This window comes from Marmota marmota, unplaced genomic scaffold (genome assembly GCF_001458135.2).
Source record: "Marmota marmota marmota unplaced genomic scaffold, marMar, whole genome shotgun sequence".
Lineage (NCBI taxonomy): Eukaryota > Metazoa > Chordata > Mammalia > Rodentia > Sciuridae > Marmota > Marmota marmota.
The window spans coordinates 10325293-10343022 of NW_026000020.1; the positions used below are offsets into that span (position 1 = coordinate 10325293).

A 17730-nucleotide genomic window follows, 5' to 3' on the forward strand; every position below is an offset into this window, starting at 1 on the left:
GCACCTAGTATCTCCTCTAAGCCACACATCAACACAGAGCCACCTTTTCCATCATTTCTAGAAGATGATATTCCATGGGATTTTGGAAAAATGATCACATGTTCATATTAAGGATTAAGTCATGACATCAAGTAGCTTCTTTTGTTTACTCTTTCTTAAAAGTACAATGCCTCGTTCTAAATACAAAATCTTACACCCTCAGTACAAATATGAACCTGAATAATTAGGGAACTTTTTCTCTCACAAGGCCAACAAACTCCTCTGGGACTATATGTGTACAGCAGCAGGAAGGTAGCCCCCAGAACACCAGCTCTGCCGCTTCCAGGCTGGGTCGGCCCAATCCTTGCTGATCTGCATGTTTCCCCAGAGCCCATTTGTGCTTCTCAAAGTCCCTGTGAACAGGCCTCTTGGTGACCCTGGACAACAGGAGCCTCCAGCAGAGCCCATCTAACCATCTGACCCAGCCGCACTCTTCTGCCTTCAGCTGCTCCTGCGTCCAGGTGAGGGGGGGAGCACAGGGGACAGCCTGAGCTGATGGACTTCTCCTAGTGTGAGATGCTCCCAGGGTTATTTGCATATCTGGCCCACAATGCTCTGAGGTTAGGGGACCAGGACAGCCAGGTCTACTGGAGAAAATGGAGTGGGACACATTTGACAACAGGAATGCTGTTTTTTTTTTCTTCCCAGCTTCCAGTAGGACCCTGGGGCTGATGTAGGCACCATACTACTTGATTGTGTTTCCAGGAGACAGCACCTCCATCACCTGCACTGCCAATGAGAGCATCAGTCACTCTCTAACCTGGTACCAGCAGAGACCAAGCCAGTCTCCCATGATTCCCATGTATGAAGCTGATAAGTGATGATCTGGCATCCAAGATGTCTTTGCTGGGGTACAGTCTCAGACAAAATTCACTCTCAAAATCAACAGGGTAGAGGCTGAGGATGCTGCCAGCTCTGACTGCCAGCATGATTCTGCAGTCCTCCCACACAGTCACAGCCCCATGCACAAACCCTCCTCCATTGGATGGTACAGGGGGATCACATGGTGTCACCAGCTACCCTCTGCCCTGTGGTATGCTCAGAGGCACAGGGTCTGGTGGGAAGCACTGGCCAGGCTCATGATAAAGGCCTGAAAGTGACTTCAGACTCCTGAAAGCAGGCCATCCCACTACCACCACCACGAGGGACACTGACAAGCAGCGCACACTCCACAGCCAGTGGCCAGGGACTGAGATTTGGAGAGTACTTGGTGTTGAAACCACACTAAGGGCTCACATGTCTAGTGTGACTGACCTCTAGTAATCCTGTACAGATGTGGCTTTGGAGGTTCTCAGACCTCAGCTTGCTTCTTGTGTTTGCAGGATGAGGTGGAAACAGACTCCGAGGCTCTGGCTCTGTAACTCCCACTCAGGCCTTCATTTAAAACCAGATGCAATTAAATCCAGAAAAGCACATGTGCTGCCAATAAGTGAATGTAAAGTGACCAGCACGGTGAACATGAACTTACTGCACCCTCATTGCCACTGGCCCATGGGGGATACAGGTGTCCCAGCCCCTCACAAGCCCTCCTGCTCCTCCCACTCACCCACCCAACACCACTTCCCATCAACATAGGTTAGATCTCCTGGAACTTCCTATCAGTGCACCTCCTGAACTTTCCCTTTGGCATCTTTCTCTTTTTTATCAACAGGTTCTTGAAATTCACCTGTGTTGTGGGCGAGGTTGCAATTGGATCCTTTTCACTAAGGACAGTTCCCTATTATATATGAACATGTCAGTCATTCTTTATGTTAATGATTTGGCTTGGTTTTGACACTGTTGGTAATTTTTTAGGAACATTCTGGAAAGATCCCTTGTAGAGGTATGCATTCACTTCTTTTGGGTACATTCCTAGGAATGGGAGTGGTGAGTTAGAGAATTGGTTGGCACAGTTTAGCTTTAGTGAACACTAAAATAAAATAGTTATATTATTTCTAAAATAGTGAGCTTATTTGCAATATCCCAACCTGCACCATCCTCAAATGTTCCAGCTGCTATAGAACCTTCTCAAATAATATTTGATAGTGGTAGACTTTGTGAAATTGTGTCCATTTTGGTAGATATTGAAATGGTATTGTGGTTAAAATATACATTTCTTTGATGAGAAATGATATTGAGTAATTTTGCATATGTGTTTTCTTTAGCCATTTAAGTAAATTTTTTAGAAATGGTTAGTGATCAAATCAAAACATACAAACATTTGTTCTTTTCTCCATTTTCAGTAGTTCTTTACACATCTTGAAAATTGTGTTTTGTCAGTGTATAAGCCAGGATTCTCCAGAGAATCAGAATACATGTGCATGCACACACACACACACACACACACACGTGCATACACATAGACATACATGTACATATAGGAATATATATCTCTATCTATCTATCATCTATCTATCTACATTAGAATGTTACATTGGGTCACAAGATCATGTAGGCTGAAATGTTCCCCAATGTCTGTTTTCAAGTAGCAGAACCATGGAAACTGGTAGATTCTCAGTTCAAAAATCTGGAAATCTCAGAAAGAGAAAATACAATATGCTCTCATGTTTGAGTCCTTAGGTCTGAAGATCCCCAACGGTGCCTTGGTGCTGGATTAAGTTCCCATTCAAAAGCAGAGAATCCTGATATTTTATGCCTACAGGTAACAGTGGTCCAGTGGACTAGTGCACATGGTAAGGAGGGTAGATGGAAAGAGAAAAGATGAGATCTTCTCCTACTTTTGTCCTCTCATTCAGGCTGTGTTTTCTCTAATCACTTTCTTGAACCACCTGCCCATCATTTCTTGGAACACACTCAACCTTGGAACACACATCCAGAAGTGTACTTTACCTATGCTTTAAGCATCCTTCAATGCATTCATGGTGACACATTATTTGACAACCACAATTAGTAATATGCACTGGGATATCATCTCCCAATTACTTGGCAATTGGCTTTTTATTTTTAAAATTTAAAATATTTTATTGACAATAAAAGTCAAACCTTTGTATTCAGAGTTTCTACATCATTGGATTCAATCAATCATAGATTGAATATAGACTGAATTTGTACCAATAGTTTCTTGATATTAGCTTCTAAACAATATAGTGGAACCATTATTTACATAAAGAGATGATTTAAAGTGTATGGAGGGTGAAATTTTCTCCATCAGAATAATTAGTCCATCAGCTTTAAATTCACTCTCACAGATAGTCTCAAAACACGTACAAAATATGGACTTCTTTGCAAGAGAGCAACACAAGTTACCTCTATTCCATCTCAAATAGTCTACTTTCTCTGAAAACTCATGAACCCAGTCTTTACAATTCACAGTTTTATCAGCATTCTGGTGGGTCTTTTTACTTTCAGCAGAATCACACAGTAAATGCTTCTCACAACAATCTAAAGCTTTTACAACTTGCATCTCTAAAATTTTCAAATTTCTGCCCACAAGTTCCAAATATTTTCAAAGGATCAGAAACACTTGAGCAGGTTAGTCACAAAAATGACCATTTTTGGTACCAATTTCTGTTTTGGTCAACCTAAACATTTCATTGCTGCAACCAAAATACCAGATAAGACAACTTAGAAGAGAATACGTTTATTTTAACTTGTGGATTCAGAGGATTTAGTCAATAGATGGCTGACTCCATGGTGCTGGGCCTGAGTTGGGGCAGGACAAGTTGTTGGAAGGGTGTGGAGGAAGACAATAGCTCAGGACATGGCAACAAGCAGCAGGGGGAGCACCTCTAAGCAGGGACAAACACAAAGTCAATAGTCACACCTCCAGGGACCTACTTCCTCCAGTTATACCTTACCTACCTACAGTTACCACCATTTAATCCACACACATGGATTTATCCACTGACTAGGCTAAGACTCTCCTAACCCCAAAATTTTACCTCTAAACTTTCTTTCATTGTCTCACATATGAGCTTTTGGGGGACACGTTATATTTAAATTGTAACAATGACACTGAGCATCTTCAAGTATGTGATGATTACTTGCTTGCACATCTTCTTTGGAAAAATGTCTGTTCAGATCATTGCTCTATTTTTATTTGTTTCTGTTGTTTTTGTGAGTTGTTTTGTTTTTGTTTTTGATTTTTGCTGTTGAGTTGTGTGAACAACTTAAATATCTTGGATATTAACTCTATTGGATTTGTTTGCAAGTATCGTCTCTCATTCTCTAAATTTCCTCTTCCTCTTATTATTTCCTTTGCTGTACAGAAGTTTTTAGTCCCAATGTCAATGATTGTTTTTCTTTCCTGTGCTTTTGTTGTAATACCTGAGAAGTCACTGATACACCAATGTCAAGGATCTTTCCTCATATGTTTTCTTTTAGGTGATACAGTTTCAAATCTTATATTTACATTTTTAGCCCAATTGAATTCAACTCTGTATGTCGTGTTGCATGAGGTTCCAGTTTTATTCTTTACATGTGTTTGTGAATTTTTCACAACACTATTTTGTTGAGAGCCATGGCTGAGTTGGGATGACGCATGGCATTTTTGCCAGAAGTAGTGGTTGAGAGGTGACACCAGCGAGCCATTAAGATGATGACTTTTGAGTTCTTGCGGAGTTCCCATTGAGTTCCGGTTGAGCTCTCATGGGGATTCCTGAAGAGTTCACACTGGTTGGGGAAGTGCCAGAGGAGGGATTTTCCGGTTGGTGGTTCCTGGAGGAGCCATGTGGCATTCAGGAGAGTTCCCAGGGAGCCTGTGTGGAGTGTGCTGTTGGAGTTCAGAAATAAAGTTTGTTCCTGCTTCAGTGGCTCATGATTTGTGCCCAGCCAGACTACGGTGTTTGGCAGCCCATTCAGGGAATGCCTGAAGCACAGAGGTAAGTGAAATTGCTCGCCCCTAAGGGAAGGCGAGAGAATGGGTTACCATTTCAAAAAACAATGTGTTCTTGTCTTGATTTGTTTTGTTTTTGTTTCAAGCTGCCTATCCCTAGAACTTTCTCAGGCAAACTGGGAAAAATTGTTGGCTCAAGGTTTGAAGTTGTTCGCCCCTGAGGAAGAGATAGAAATAGACCACAAATGCACATGTCAAGAAAATAGGAAAATTGATACAACGATTTTTTGTTCCGTTTTTGTTTCAATCTGTTTCGGTTTTGTTTTGTGTTATCTTGTTGGGTTGTGTTATCTTTATAGTAGATAATAAATTAGTAAAAAACAAACCAAAAGAGTGTTAAGTAAATTGTTAGAAGTTCAGACCATGGAGAAAGACATTTTAGATCAACCAAAAGAGAAGGTCTCTCAAGCTAGTCAGACAGAGGAATAAAATTTAAAGAAAAGGGGCTATTAGGGAAAAAGCTACAACTAGAGGCTGCTACTAACACCGTTCTATCACCAAAGGGTGTAATTCAACCAACAGCTCCACCTATGGAGACAGCTGAGTGGCCCTCAACCCCCGTAGTTGATAGATGGGATCCTGAGACAGGACCTCAAATATGAGCATGCCCTGTACTTGAGTAGGCAGGAGGGCAGCGAATTAATCGTGCTTTAGATTTCAAAATAGTGAAACAGTTAAAGGAGGCTGTAACAACCTACGGTCCCCAAGAACCCTTCACTGTAAGCATGGTCGAATCCATTACCAACTTGGACATGACGCCAGCAGACTGGGCTAGCATGTGTAAATCTATGCTAAATGGAGGACAATATTCATTATGGAAGGTTGCCAATGAGGAATTTTGCACGGAGACGGCTAGGCGAAATGCAGCAGCCGGTTCCCCTCAAAGAAATCTAGATATGTTGTTAGGAAAAGGACCTTATGAGGGTCAATGGCAACAAATTGAATATGGTCCTGCTATATATTCACAAATTGCTGCAGATGCAGTTAGGGCATGGAAAACTTTACAAGAACATGGAGATTTACAAGGTCAATTATCTAAGATAATACAAGGAACTAATGAAACTTATGCTGAATTTGTAGATAGGCTTATTCAAAAAGCTACCAGAGTTTTTTGGGACACAGAACAAGCAATGCCATTAATTAAACAGCGAGTCTTTGAGCAAGCAAACAGATTGTGCAAGGAGAACATTAGACCATGGAAATATGGAGATTTAAACACATATATTAAATTATGTAGAGACATTAATGAACAAGGGCAAGTCTTGGCAGTTGCAGTACAACAGGCTTTAGATGCCAGGCTGAAAACATGCTACAATTGTGAACAAACAGGACATTTTAAAAGGAGTTGCCCCATAGGAGGAGGGTTTAACAAAGCTAGGTATCAAAGGAGTAGAATACCGGGTATTTGCCCACGATGCTGTAGAGGGAGACATTTGCCCTTCTCAAACCACCATAGATGGTACTCCGTTATCAAAAAATGGACAAGGACCAGGTATTTACCCATTATATCATGGAAAAAAGCATTGGGCTCCATTGCCATAAAACGGACAGGGGGCCCAATGCTCCAGGGCCCACGACCACAAATATGCGGAGCACTGGAGGAACCCAGCAACACCATCAGGGTAGTGCCCAGGACACATTGTCCATTAGATCTCTCATCAGACAAACCAGAGGAAGTGCAGGATTGGACATCTGTGCCTCTGCCAGAGCAGTACTAACTCCAGAGATGGGAGTTCAAATCATTCCCACAGGAGTAAAAGGACCTCTTCCCCAAGGAACAGTAGGCTTATTATTGGGATGCAGTTCTTCTACACGAAAAGGACTTATGATAAGTCCTGGGGTAATTGATCCAGATTATGAAGGTGAAATAAAAATTATAGCCAGTTCTCCAAAAGGTATATCAGTAATTTCACCAGGAGATAGAATAGCAAAGTTATTAATAATACCCAGCCTGCATGATACATTTTCCAGTCGTACTGTAGAAAGAGTTTCCAGGGGATTAGGCTTCACAGGTTTTGATTGGCTATGCTGTTTTTGAATTTAGATTCTCACACAATGCTAAAAGTAAATACTCAAGGACATGAATTTAATGGGCTACTGGAAACAGGTGCAGACCTTAGCATCATCTCTCATCAAGAATGGCCGAAACATTGGCCATTACAACAGGCCATTGAAATGCTTCGAGGCCTAGGAGTAACAACTAATCCCCTTAGAAGTGCAATGGTATTAGATTGGGGGGATCCTGAAGGATGTGAAGGAACTATACAGCCATATGTATTGGATCATCTTCCTATAAATTTATGGGAATTAGATGTCCTAGATCAATTAGGTTTGACATTAACAAATAACATCAATCCAAATGTGCCCACTACTAGGGCTAGACAAGGTTTTAGGAAAGAAAAAAAAAAGATTAGGAGACAAAGAACAAGATATAGCAGCACCAATTCAAATAGATCAAGGATTAAATAGACATGGATTGGGTTTTCAGAAGGGGTCACTGAAACAATAAAAATTACTTGGAAATCATAAAGACCAGTATGGGTTCCTCAGTGGCCCCTGACTAAAGAAAAGATACAAGTAGCCCATGACCTGGTCAAACAACAATTAGCTGAGGGACATATACAACCTTCCATATCTCCCCATAATAATTCCATTTTTGTCATCAAAAAAAAATCTGGTAAGTGGAGATTCTTGCAAGATTTAAGAGCCATTAATAATGAGATGGTTATTATGGGACCTGCTCAAATGGGGAATCCCCAATTGTCTGTTTTGCAAAAACCTGGTATGTTTTAGCTATAGATATTAAAGATTGTTTTTTTTCAATTCCAATTCATCCTNTTGCATGTTACAGTTGATACTTCTTCCGGATTTTTGATGGGCTCCCTTAATGCTGGAGAAAAAAACTAAAGATATTATAGCTCATTGCTTATAAAATTTTGCCAATGTGGGCGTTCCAAAACAGTTAAAAACAGATAATGCCCCTGGCTATATTTCTACCTCTTTTAAACAATTTTGCTCATAATTTGGCATTACTCACATAACAGGAATCACATACAATCCCACAGGGACAAGGCATAGTTGAAAGAGCTCATCAAACTATTAAAATGTACTTATTAAAGCAAAAAGATGGAATTGGGAAGGGGTATATATCCCCCAAAGATAAACTTAAAATAACCCTTTTTACTCTAAACTTTTAAAGTTTGGATTCATCAGGGCTTAGTGCTGTGAGAAGGCATATGTATCCAAAAAATGTACATAAGCCCAAGGTACTTTGGAAGGAAATTCTAACAGGACAATGGAAGTCCTGACCCAGTGATTGTCTGGAGTCGGAGTTCTGTTTGTGTGTTTCCACAGAGAGAACAGCAGCCAATTTGGATTCCAGAGAGACTAACCAAAGCAATTTCTACAGACCAAAAAGAAGATGATTTGACTCAAATCCATAACAGCTGATATCCACAGCTCCAGCTTGACTATTCTTACATCTGTGACAGTGATTCTCCCACACCTGGAGGCTAATGAATAACGAACACCATTAAGGCCTATTTCAAATGTAAAAAACCTTGAGGCTTTCTTGTGGGAATACCTTCAGACCCATATGCAAGTTACAGGAAAAAGGATGGGATATCCAAATAAGAGTCAAACCCAGGTGGTAACCAGGATGCTTTTTTCAATATCTATTTTATTATTGCCATTTCCCACATCATAAATTTTTATTTTGCTTTTTGAGCTCATACAGACCTAGATTAATGTTTTTCTGATCAGTTCTATTTTTTCACTGTGGAGTTTTTAAACATTGCAATGGAGATTTCACCTATGTACACACTTTTGTTTTGTGTTGTATGTCTGTATGTGAAAATGTCATATATCATATATGAAGAGCTCTCATTAAAAATGGATCCAAATATTTTTATTCATGTGATTTGAATGGTTTAATTTAAATTGGGTAAACAGCTGTTGAGGATTGTTTTAATATGTGAACAAAAAGGAGGTTAACAGATCTGTTTGTTTACTTTCACCTTTCCTTTTCATTCTATCTAATTCTATTCAGGATACTAAATTGTTCAGAAAATTGCTTTCTTTTAGTACCTGCTGGAATGTTACATAATTTTTTAACCATCATTGGCAGAATTCCTATCTTCATCCCAGTGCCAGTGAAGACAAAGATAAAACCAAACTACAGCTTCTACGATAGCTATTACAACAAACTGTATAAACTGATGCATCAATGAATAATAACTCAACAAGTAATGCTCAATCAAGGAGTCGATTTACTTTGGGAGGAAATGGACATATTGATGGATTCCTCTGCTTTGAACTGCTTGCAGAACTTGCCTGGACTATGTGTCACTTGTATGCATTGTGAACTATCTGTTGGTGCAGCGAATTGTGGTAGTGCTGGAGTATCTTTGCAAATGGTGTCATCGGTGGTACAATTTTTCCAAAAGGAGCCATCATTTGGCTTGGTGTCGTGGCATTTTGCATGCTCCTCCCTTCTGCTAGTGACAGTCTAAAATTTGGGGGCCAAAAGAGGTGAGGCAAAGAACCTCACCCCCCCCACTGGCACCAAGACCAAAGTTGGGGGCCAACAGAGGTGAGCAAAGAACGTCACCCCCCCACTGGCACCAAGGCCAAATATGGGGGCCAACAGAGGTGAGGCAAAGAACCTCACCCCCCACTGGTGCAAAGGCCTAATTTGGGGGCCAACAGAGATGAGGCAAAGAACCTCACCCCTCCACTTGTGCATAGGCCTATCCACAAGTATGGCTGTATGCTGGATCAGTAGTCAGTGACAGCTAAGATCCAATTGCAGTGGTACCAACCTAAGACAGGAGGCTGATGCCTTGAGGTCAGCTCATCTGATGATGGGTAAGGACCATATGTAGTATTAGACAACCTAACAGGCACGGTCCCTAAGCCACATTGCTTGTTGTTTAATTAAACAGAAGGGGGAGGTGTTGAGAGCCACGGCCGAGTCAGGATGATGCATGGCATTTTTGCCAGAAGTAGTGGTTGAGAGGTGACACCAGCGAGCCATTAAGATGATGACTTTTGAGTTCTTGCGGAGTTCCCATTGAGTTCCTGTTGAGCTCTTGCAGGCATTCCTGAAGAGTTCGCATTGGTTGGGGAAGTGCAGGAGGAGGGATTTTCTCATTGGTGGTTTCTGGAGGAGCCACATGGCATTCGGGAGAGTTCCCTGGGTGCGTGTGTGGAGTGTGCTGGTCGAGTTTAAAAATAAAGTTTGTTCCTGCTTCAGTGGCTCGTGATTTGTGCCCAGCCAGACTGCAGCACTATTTATTGATGAGACTTCATTTCCCTGTGTGTTCTCAGTGTTTTTATCAAGACTGGTGGGTCATTGACATGGGGGCTGGTTCTCAGTTTAGTGCCACCGGTCCATTTATCAGGCGGTTTTCCCAACACCACAGGGTTTCCATTACTACACTCTTTTGAGGTACAATTTGAAATCAGGAAGTGGGATCTGGAAAGACATTGCTTCCATGTTTTTCTTCTTTCTTGATATTGCTTTGGATCTTTAGGGTCTGTTGTGACTCCACACAAATTTACATTAAAAATACCTTTGGGCTTTGGATAATAATTGCATTGAATCTCTATATCACATGGTGTAGTTTGAGCATCTTTCAATTCACCAACATGGTATAGCCAAGTATTATTATTTATATTTCTTATTTGTAGATGAACACAATCTCTTTCTTTGTTTGTTTATATGGTGCTGATGTTTGAACCCAGCGCCTCACATGTGTGAGGGAGGTGCTCTGCCACTGAGCTTCAGTTATTTTTGTCTTTGATAATTTCTTTAATGAGCTTTATTAAGTCTAATGTGTCAATGTTCTCCTATGATGGTTCTATACACGTTTTCTGTTTAAAACATTATCTGCTTAAGACTGGAAATCATCCTCAGCTTTCCTAGTATCTGCATTAATTTATACCTTACCTGTGGACTCTGATCCTCTGTTAATTAACAGGTTTATTGATAAGGTATGTGTTGAACTTTTTTCTAAAGTCCATTTAATTTTATTTTCATATCCAATTGCTCTTTGTAAATGTTTGAAAAAAAATGAAAAGAAATTTTTAGATCCCTCTTTACTACTTTGTTAGAAATTAGATGACACTGTACATGTGGGCCATTGTGGACTCTCAAGTTTCTTTTTGTTGTTGTTGTTGTTTGTTTCTTTTTGTATATCCACTGTAGTTGTCCCTAGAGTGCACACTTATTGAAAATCTATAAGCCTTTCTTTTCTTTCTTTCTTTCTTTTTTTTTCCTGCTGTTTTGTGGAACAAACCTAGGCACTCTATATTCTAGGCAAATGTTCTTAAATGTTCTATCACTGAGCTATATTCCTAATAATAGTTTTCAAAACAGGAGATTATTAATATTTTTCTCCTTTAAATTTTCTGTGGTCAATTCATTTCCTTATAAATTCTATCATAGGTTCATCAATTTCAGTGAATCATTTGTACATTTTTTATTTGGTTGGAGTATGTGTGTGTGTGTGTGTGTGTGTGTGTGTCTGTGTGTGTGTGTGTCTAAATTTTGGGTTAAATACAATCTTAATATCACCAAGTTTTCTACTTTATGAACATGGCAAAGTCTTTATTTATACAAATCTTCTTTAATCCAGAACATGTACTGTATATACTGACAATGAGTCCAGAGACTGGAAAATTATTACATGTAGAGATTTTTATTTAGATATTTAATAATATGTGCAAATTTTGTTATTAGTATATAAATATATTTTATTTTTTTTCTTTCAAAATGTGTGTCTTTTATATCTTTGTTTTGTCTTGTGGAATTTGGTAGGACCTCCAGTGTAATGAAAGTGAAAAAATGGACACTTTTAAAATCAATCTAAAGGAGAAATGTTGAATATTTACTCACTGATCACGATGTTAGTTGACACCTTATCAGGAGTGTAAACGCACCTTCCAGGATTGTTAAGGGAAGCTTCTGAGCATGTGTTGATGGGTGTGTTGTGCTTTCCTATGTCTCTGTAAAATTTGGGTGTTAGGAGAGCCGTAGCCTAGTCAGTGGGTAAACTCATGCATGTGGATTGAACAGTGGCAACTGTAGGTAGGTAAGGTGTGCAGATTTTACAGCAACAGATCTTCCTGGTAATTGTGGCTTCAATCTAAACAGTTCAGGCCTTCCAACAGCATCGAACACAGAACATGTGGGGCTCTGGATTGTGTTGTTGTGTTCTCCGTGGTGACAATGCTCATCATCATCCTAAGAAGACTAATTCAGCAGGGACCTACTGCTCCTGTTTCAGGTTTTCTAGATCAGGTTCCTGGGATAGTGTATAAATAAAATGAAACCCATTTGGATGTAGTTCATGCTGGCCTAGCAGATGAGAGACTGTATATAGATCACCAGAACTGACAAAGTAACAAAAACAACCTTAAAATCACACATTAAACCAAAAGTCAAGACATATCTATGTGCAGACATATACTCATATTAGAAATGCAGAGTAAACACAGACATATCCACATAATTTATCTCCTACATATTCTATATGTGAAATATAATATTCCTTTCATTCATTTCTAAGCAATTTGAACTCTGGCTGAGATGAGGCTCTGGTGAGTCTTTGCTGACCCTCCTCTCAGTTCCAGTAGGGTCTCTGCCCAGGACAGTGGGCTCAGTACAGAGTGCAGCCACCCTACAGGGCCAGGACCAAAATGATTCCTGGTCTCTGAACCTCCCCTGGCCATGGCTTCACAGCTTGGCTCAGCCACAGGGTGTGGAGCACTTTCCTTTCCTGGACCTGAGGACAGCCTGAGGGCAGGGCCTCTGCTTCCCCAAGTCCTCAGCCTCACTGCCCAGGAGAGCTGCATCCTCACAGCCCAGGGCCAGAGCCTTCAGCTCTAGGGCAGCCCCTCCTGAGCTAAGCCTGGCTTAGCCCCTGCCCAGCCTCTCCCATCTACAGCTATGGGTCAGGCTACATGGGCAGTGACCACACAGACTCCATTTTACACTGAGACTCCACCTCCAGTAAGAAGTGTGTCTCCCACGGGAACCCCAGCCTCTGTGCTCATCCACAGGGGTTGGCACAGCAGTTTGGCAACACAAAATGGCAATTCTTATACAATGCAAAGTTGTTTTCTTTTTGGTCCCCACGTTTCCTGGGCCATGCATCCTGTCAGAGAATGGTCATCTAGATGTTAACCATTATTTAACCTGTGCTCAACTAGAGTGATTTTCACCCACTTCCCTGCTGCTTATGATTTTAGATCTTGTGATGTTTGTTTGTGGTTTAGAACCAGCAACAGCCACTTATAATTAATGTGTTGCCATTCTTTAATTACAGTATAAAAAGTGGACTCAAACCCTGGAAGGGTGTCCAAGGGTGTGGACTTGCCACCTGCCCCTTGGCCCACCAGCTCATGAATAAATGTCCTGTCCCCTGCTTTAAGACCCATGGGGTGATTTATTGCAGTCTCACCATGACACTACTACACAAGCAAAGTCCTACATTCCTCTAAATCTCAGTACACATTTCCACAATCGTTCACCTGCAGGTTGTTACCTTGCTAAGGAGAAATTTGACCTGAATGTACTTTTCCCAGCCCCTCAGTAAATATTTCATTGTAGTCTCTCTTCCCTAAGGAACTTAGCACAAGCACATGGATATTTAAAATAGGGTGAAGCTTTTAAACTTCTCCTTTTCCTTTAATTTACTGCTCACCAGCTTTGTCGTGCTGTTTTTAGTAGGAACAGGTGGGACCTCCCAGACCAGGGCAGGAGGAAGTAACAGGGGACAGCTGATGATCCCAGAAATGAGGTGTAAGTGAAGGAGGGTCTCTGACTCAGAGGTAGAGAACTGTACAGCATGCACCAGGCCTTGGGTTCAGTCATCAGCACCAAAGGGAGGAAGAAAGGACTGAAAGAATGAATGAAAGAAAGAAAGAAAGAAAGAAAGAAAGAAAGAAAGAAAGAAAGAAAGAAAGAAAGAAAAATTAAGAAAGGTTGCTGATAACTCCAAGAAGAGCAAAAGTGAAGAAGTTTGTTCTGCTTTATTCCTGGAAAAGTTACTAGAGGACCTGATAGAGTACATGATGTTTAGAGACAATGCAGCCTTCTTGAGGTCATGAGGCATTACTAAGAATTAAAAGGCCCTGTGGTAATACTGGAAAAGCAGAGATATGTGAGGATTCAGAATATTTGCTGTTTTGACTAAGATGCTGCACCCCCCTATATTCTCTAAACTTCTATAGTACTTTAAGTTGTTTGTAAAATGATTCTTCTTCTAAATGACAGTTAAGAGGAAGAGGCTGGCTGGCCTTAGACCTGCTGGTCTGGAGAAGATGGGCACCATGAGGGGTATGAGTGTGCTCTGTGGGACTCTGAGGTGGGGGGGTGCAGGTCCATGGGTGGGTCCTTCCTCCCCATCTCTTACCCAAGCTGTGCCAATGTCCAGAAACCCCAAACACCTCAGTGAGTTTATACATCTTCCTCTCTTGCTGCCTTTATTTCTGTTTTTACTTCCAAAGCATAAACTATCCTCTTGCTTCTGTAATGTCCCCTCCTCCTCCAAGGGTCACCAACACAGAACTGTGCTTAAGACACAAGGACAGCCTGTCCTGAAACAGAAAGTGACTATAGATCACCCCTCACAGCTTAGGGGGCTGACTGTGTCATGTGGCCCCAGGGAACCATGTTCACCCCAAGCAAATATGAGCTGCCCTGGTCTGACCTAGGACATCTGGACACACTGAACCTGTGTTGATTGACCAGGAGGGCCCCGTCCCACAGCTGTGCCCTGCCTACCCAGCCCTGCTGATTTGCATGTGCCCACAGCACAGCCCACTGCCCTGAGGACTTCTTAAAAGGCTGCTCACACCCTGTGCAGGAGTCAGTCCCAGTCAGGACACAACATGGCCATAAGGGCTCCTTCTCAGCTCCTGGGGCTCCTGCTGCTATGCCTCCCAGGTAAGGAGGGACAGAACTGGGGATTTACTAATCACAGTGTGGTCAGTGCTTCCTGGCTACTCAGGAAAGTCCTCTTGTAATATAACACTCATAATAATATTTATTTTTATGTTTCCAATGGCAGGTGTCAGATGTGACATCACAATGACCCAGTCTCCATCCTCCTTGCCCGTGTCTCCTGGAGACAGAGTCACCCTCACCTGCAGGGCAAGTCAGGGCATTAGCAATTATTTACACTGGTATCAGCAGAAACCAGGACAACCTCCTAAGCTCCTCATCTATTATGCAAACACTTTGCAATCTGGGGTCCCCTCAAGGTTTAGTGGCAGAGGATCTGGGACAGATTTCACTCTCACCATCAATAGCCTGGAGCCTGAAGATGTTGCCACTTATTACTGTCAACAGGTTAGCAGTTGGCCACCCACAGTGACACAGGCCATGACAAAAACCTCCCAGGGAGAAGAAGTGTGAGGCTGAGCTGCCCCAACTGCTCCTCCTGCTGCCTCCACCTGCTGAGGGCCCTTCACAGAAGCATCTGGGTCTGAAGGGCACTGTGGGGTTTGGTGGAAGAACTCAGGGAGCTCTTTTCTACCCTCATTCTCTTTCTTCCTCCTCAACCCCAGAGACACTGACCTGACAATGTATCTACTGATTGAATTGGGGACATATCAGTTCACCTGATGGTGGGATTATGGTCTCAGTCAAAGAATTCACAGAGTTTCAAGAATGTATATGGATTTTCCCATAAATATTGGCTGAAGTGCTCATAATATCCAGGGTGTGATTGATGTAGAAAGAAAGGAGAAGCTGTTCCTCCCTCTACAATACCTGCAGGCTCAACCTGGTCCCAGGAAGATTTTCAGTGGACTAAAGTCAGACTCAGCCAGAGTGTGGACTTGAGAGCCATTCTCCATGTGACCCTCATCCCTGTCCTCCTGATATAGTCCAAGGGTTCTGCAGATGCTGAGGCAGGAAAAGGGCCACTGCCTGTGACAGCAAAGTGCTAGAGACATGGATTTCACTGAAATGAAGGGCATTGGACTTGTACAGGTCCTTCTATGGACAGCACCATGTCCTTGATATAGTTCCTGCAGTGACCAGTGACAAAGCTCCATGGCAGCTCCAGTGAACATGGTATTGTTGTAATGGAAATTTGGGAAGGGAAGGGTGAATCGTTTGCCTGAGTACACAGGATTATAAATGAGAGGGTGACACTACATAGGATGGATAGCCCTGGGGTACAGGGTGGCCCTCAGCACAAGCACTTGGTCCTTATGGATTGTGTGGGGTGAGCAGTCAAGAAGGTTCCTGGTGAGTGGGACTCAGTGGTCAGGTCCACTTGGGGTGTGTTCATGATTTCAGCAAATATTGAAGGATACAGAAGATGATTTTGCTGGTTGTGTCCAGTAGCTGTTAACTGATGACTCCATCATCTCCCCTGCATCCTGCAGCCCTGGTAATTAAATTGATGATATCTCACAATTTCCATTGATCACACCCCACAGATCATGACTGGAAGAGGTCACAAAACATGTGCTTCAAACAAAGATTCACCCAACTGCCTGGCCTCCAATCAACATGACTCTATGGTCCCTCCACTGCCACCTAGGGTATGTTGACTGGCAAAATATTGTGTGGCATCTGAACTCCAGATCCCAATTCCTGGGCACTTAACATCTCACTAGGAATGATTTAAAAATGTAACCATGGTCCTTCAGAGTGCATCAAAGACACAGGTGATTTTTTCTATCTAAACAAGCACAACAGTAGCAGAATGTGTTTCAAATGTGCCAGAGAGTACACAGCACTCTAAAACCAGCAGGTCCATAGGAAACCCACAGGGTGCCTCTCCACACATGGCCACAGGAAGGCGCCAGTGCACAGCAGGGATGACAGACAGCCCTCAATGGTGTCCCTGGAAATCAGAATTCAGAAGGACCCTGGGGTTGTAGCTGTCACCACTTCACCACCCCCTGTCACACTCACACTTTCTATTTGGGAATCATTTCACTTCCTCTCACTGCCTGTTGTTCCAGTAGACTCTCTGTCTAGAGGGCAATGACACCCAGGAAAGACTCAGAGAGTACTTAATGGTAATTGGTGAAACACAATACTTCTAACACAGCCAGGGAGAAGCAGCAGGTGTGTGGGTCTGAGCAGATGCCTCCCTGGGTAACTGCACTTGAGAGATGTAGTGAAGAACTAGGAATGAGGACTAGGTTCCTGGAGTTTGGTCTGTTCTGTCCCCTCCTACTCTGAGTTCACACCTGTCAATCCTCACTTCCCACAAGGCTGTCCTCATGTGGGTCACAACCCTGTTATCCTGCACATTCTTACCCTTGTCCTGCCTCTGACTCCAACCCTTGGCTTCTCATGGGAGAGTCAAAAGTGGTGCCTGGTGGTCTTTAGAGACCAGAAAGGAGAGCAGCAGATGTTCAGGGGCTGTTCATGAGGCTACCATGGTCTACTGTGAGCAGAGTTCCTGTGTCATGTGAACTGTGGAGGTGCCAGAGGCACCTCTATCTCTCCAGTCAGAGGAGTGGCCAGCAGCTGCTGTGTGTGGGTTTGTCCTGTGGCCATGCAGTCACTGAGCCAGCTCTTCTGCCCTGTGTGGGGAAGCAATGATACAGGAGATGCCCATGCCCAGCTCTGGACACAGAAATTATATTTGGGCCCCCCAAAAAACTGCCCATCTCTATGACACTTGCTTCTCTCTGTCACTGGAGCCCATCATGTCCCCCATGGTCCTGAGCAATGGGTATATCACTGTTCCAGGCAGCAGGAGGACCATGTGCAGGTCCTGAACTTCATGGTGTTCATGCTCAGTCCTGAGAGTGGAGAGGCAGCCCTGGGTTTAGGCAAGAGATGCCAGCTTTACCTGCCCAGGCTCAGGGTGTCTGAACTT

The 17730-nt window shown here is 42.6% G+C and overlaps 1 gene segment (V, D, J or C); it reads left to right on the forward strand.

Annotated features, from left to right (window-relative positions):
- Positions 1–17730, forward strand: part of LOC107154067 — an 84275-nt gene that overhangs the window by 28203 nt on the left and 38342 nt on the right.